This window comes from Pseudophryne corroboree, chromosome 4 (assembly GCF_028390025.1).
Source record: "Pseudophryne corroboree isolate aPseCor3 chromosome 4, aPseCor3.hap2, whole genome shotgun sequence".
In the NCBI taxonomy this organism is placed as follows: Eukaryota; Metazoa; Chordata; class Amphibia; order Anura; family Myobatrachidae; genus Pseudophryne; species Pseudophryne corroboree.
Window position 1 is genome coordinate 669,354,191 of NC_086447.1, and position 4,728 is coordinate 669,358,918.

The window sequence follows — 4,728 nt, forward strand, 5'->3', positions numbered from 1 at the left end:
AGGACAGAGTTTGAGAAACTGTGTGTTAAAGCACACAAACTCGGTCCAAGTTCATGTTTTCCAGGTCTCCGCACAGAATCACAAGTGAAATAATTAGCTCACTTGTGGATCTTTTAGAACGTGTCAGTGAATAATGAAAACACCTCAGTGACATGCGGTGGGTTGAGGCAGAGCCTTTCCTGTCATACTAACGTTTTCATAAAATTAATTCACTGCACTAATTGAATATAAGCTGCTTTCTTAAGAAATGGTAATTGTAATATTTGGAAGAAAGCGCTAATTGAACTATATATATATATATATATATATATATATATATATATTAAAAAGCGGTACCTGTAAAAAAAGAATTATTAGTTAATAAGCAAATGTTTACACTCTTTTGAGTGAATATGTGAAGGAGTAGCCAGCAACGCTTGATTTTATTTTTCCTGGATTGCCAGTAATTATCCTACCTTTCCCTGCACTTGTTGTTCCGGAGCCGCTGAAAGCACTACGGCTCTGATCTTTCTTCCTTTGCGGTGGCTGACGGGGCTAGCAGCGCTCACGAGTTCCACTGCATCCAGCGGGCTGTGAGCTGATGTATTGTTAATCCCGGCTTCAGGCACAGCTGATGTTATCTGCTCGTGTTGTGGCCAGTGTTGTGGCCGTGCAAAGGGCTTCCTCCTTTGTGGTTTAGAATCTGCAACGCGTTTCATGCAATTAGGATGCACTTTTTTGAGGAGTAGGATGAATAAAAAGTAATTTTATTTGGTTTTATTTATATTAAAAAATACCGGGACTTCCGGGTGGAAATGACCTCATTTTTAGTGGGAACCGTGTGCTAGGTTTTACACTTATAGAGGACATAATAAAAATTTCTTATTAAAAAGGATTTAATAACAATATATCAGGTACCGCTAATTGAATGAAATAGGAATATTGTTTATTTGTATGTTTTTTTTATTATTTATGAAGTTTATAAATACTTAATTTTTAATTTCCTTGGATATTACTAATTAAATAAATTGTTAGAATCTATTTAATATTTTTATTTTTACAGAAGCCTATATTTTGTTCTTTATATATTCGATTTTGTACTACTGTTTTCTAAGAAATGGATTAAGCTCAATTTCTACATTTAAGCCTTTTGGAGTCATGGTTTTTAAATTAAAAATCCATTTTGTTTCTACCATTTTCAGTTCTTCAGAAATGTTTCCACCTCTCCAATTAGCTTGAATTTTTTTAATTACCATGAATTTTGTTACAGTTGGGTTTTTATTATGGACTTCTGAATAATGTTTTGAAACGTTGTGCGTGGTCAGTCCTTTTTTTATGTTATTGATATGTTCTGCGGATCTGACCTTTGCTTTTCTTTTTGTCTGTCCAACGTATTGAAGGTTGCATGGACATTGTAGGCGGTAGATTACCCCTTCTGTGTCACAACTTAGTACTTGGTTAATGTGATGACTCTTTCCAGTCACTGTTGATGAGAAGCTGGTTATATTTCTCGTTGTTCTATTGCTTATATCACATGCTTTACAATTAAGGCACTGTCTGTATCCTTTGTTGATGAGATCGTGCTCTTTTTTTCCTTGTTGATGTAAATGACTTTTTTCAATTGTCTGTTTTATGGATTGAGCTCGGCGATAAATTATCTTAGGTTGTTCCAGTATTATATGCTTTAGTGTCTCGTCCAATTGTAAGATGTGCCAATGTTTCCGTATCATCTTCTCTACTAATGTTATGTTGCTGCTGTATTGAGTGATAAAGGGCAAATTAATAGAGTTTTCTTTTTATCTTTATACTTGATCAATTCTCTTCTATCAATATGTTTTTGAATTTCCAAGTCGGAGTATCCCTTTTCCACGAAGTTTTTCAGAAATACGCTTTGTACTAGAAAAGTATTGACATCTGTGCAGTTTCTTCGTAGTCTTTGTAGTTGGCCTCCTGGAATGTTTTTGATCCATTGTCTGAGATGATTGCTATAAATAGGGAGTGCGTTGTTACCATTAACTTCTTTGAAATGTGTTCTGGTTTTGATTTTTTGATGTTCAATAAAGATTTCAAGGTCTTAAAAAATGACATGATGTTTGCTGGTTGTTGTAGTGAAAACCAAATTTAATGGATTATTGTTGATGTACTTGATGAATTGTTGTAGTTTATCCTCTGGTCCATCCCAAATGAACATCACATCATCTATATAACGGTGCCAACAAATCAAATTTTCTGAAAAAATGTTTTCTGTCCAGATGATGTCGTCCTCCCATTTTGACACAAAGAGGTTGGCATAACTTGGCAATACTTTTCTAGTACAAAGCGAATTTATGAAAAACAACTTCGTGGAAAAGGGATACTCCGACTTGGAAATTCAAAAACAAAAACACATTAATAGGTTGAAACAAACTGATAGAAGAGAATTGATCAAGTATAAAGATTAAAAAAGAAAACTCTATTAATTTGCTCTTTATCACTCAATACAGCAGCAACATAACATTAGTAGAGAAGATGATACGGAAACATTGGCACATCTTACAATTGGACGAGACACTAAAGCATATAATACCGGAACAACCTAAGACAATTTATCGCCGAGCTCAATCCATAAAACAGACAATTGTAAAAAGTCATTTACATCAACAAGGAAAAAAAGAGCACGATCTCATTAGCGCTTTCTTCCAAATATTACAAATACTAATGTTTTTGCCAGAGTTTTGACTGTATAAAGTATATGAAAAATACAAAGAATTTGTTTGAAATATCTTCTTTGCATTATTCGAATAATTAAAAAAAAAAAAGTCTATGGCTGGTGAGACAGTGCCTCACCCTCCTATCTTTTCCGTACTTTGATTAAAACTAACCAAATTTCCAGGCGTTTATGCTGCTGCACCTGTGTATAATTCCCAGATTTACGCTCTGGCTCATATATTGCATGTAAATCTGTCTCTGGTGCTAGCCAGTGCCTCCTGAGCCATTTAGCTCGCCACACGTCCTTGAATTACCCCTATGCATCTGCTAGGTGACCTGGAAAACATGAACTGTATGGGGTCCTGAGAGCACACTGCAGCCCAAATTTTCATTTTTTTTCTTTGCAATTTTAAGTTTTTTTACTTTTTCACATGAACAATTAGCATCTGGCAGTCCAACAGGAAGCCAGCGCTGATGATCCAACACCCCCACCAGGCTGCAACACCACAACTGAGTGTGTGACTTTGGCGGGACACCTGGCACAACCTTCACTAGCAGAGGCGCAGATGCACCCTGGACTGCAATTGGATCACTGGGGGACAGGTAAGGCGGGTTCCCGCTTGCAGGACCCATGTATTGCGCTGTGCTGATGTGCTCCCAGACCGTTAAGTGTTCTTGCGGCTGCACTAGACCACCAGGGCTGTAATATACACTGGCGCTGGGGACACATACAGGCCAGGACAACCGGTGATGACAGAGGGGAGGTTAGTGCTTCCTCAGTGGCCCGTCCCCCAGCCCAGGGCACCATTCCACCTCAGTCTTCCCACCCTCACCCTCCCCTACAGAGGGACACTGGGCAGCCATCATTAGAGCTCTGCAGGTCTCCAGGAGCGGTGTGCAGAATCTCTCAGTATACCTTTACCACATAGCAGGTTATACAAGTGCTGCATCCTACCAAGCCTCTTCTACAGAGCAGGGTAGTTGATATCAGTGCCCATTGCAGTTAAATAGTTTATTCTGCATTGTATGTGACTTATGCTAGCACTGCTGCATGATTTCAATCTCTCTATGTCTGATATTGCTGTCCATATTTCTCTCTAACTAACCCTTGAAAACTGGTGTGATTTGGGTTACATTTGCAGCACAGTACTGAATATTGTAATTGGTGTGCGCACATACTATCCCTGTTACACACTACACAGTGCCATAATTGTGTGTGTACATAGTAATTCTGCTGTGTATAACAAAGCTGAAGGTGCATAAACACAGTGTGATGTAACCTTACAATTTTAACTATATACCTTTGGGGTCGGAATCGCAAGAAAAGACAGACTGTGCAGGCAGGTCATCTGTTGTTGAACTACACATCCCAGCATGCCCAGCTACAGTTTTGGTATTTGGCCATGCTAAAACTATTGCAAGGCATGGGATGTGTAGTTCAACAACAGCTGAAGGGTCAAAGGTTCCCCAACCCTGATCTAGCATATAGGGGCTAATTCAGACCTGATCGCTGCTGTGCGTTTTCGCACAGCATTGATCAGGTCTGAACTGCGCATGCGCCGCAGTGCGCCGGCGCAACCCTGATCTAGCATATAGGGGCTAATTCAGACATGATCGCTGCTGTGCGTTTTCGCACAGCATTGATCAGGTCTGAACTGCGCATGCGCCGCAGTGCGCCGGCGCATGCCAGAAGGCCAATGGCTGTCTTAGCCCTGCGATCGCCTCTGCCTGATTGACAGGCAGAGGCGGTCGCTGGGCGGGAGGGGGCAGGCCGGCGGCGCTTGGCTGCCATTTAGGAGGCGCGGTCCAGGCAACGCAGGCGTTCCCGGACCATTGGGGGGGGGGGGGGGCAGGCTGTGGCAGCTGCGTGGAGTCACATGCAGCCGCTGCGACCCGGGCAGCAACGACTAGCTCCCTGCCAGCGCGCAGGAGCTGCGCTGGCTGGGAGCTACTCTTCAAGTACAAAAGCATCGCAGCTGTGCGATGCTTTTCTACTTGTGCGGCGGGGTAGGGCCTGACATGCGGGGTGGACTAGCCCTGTGCTGTGCATCCCCCCAAATG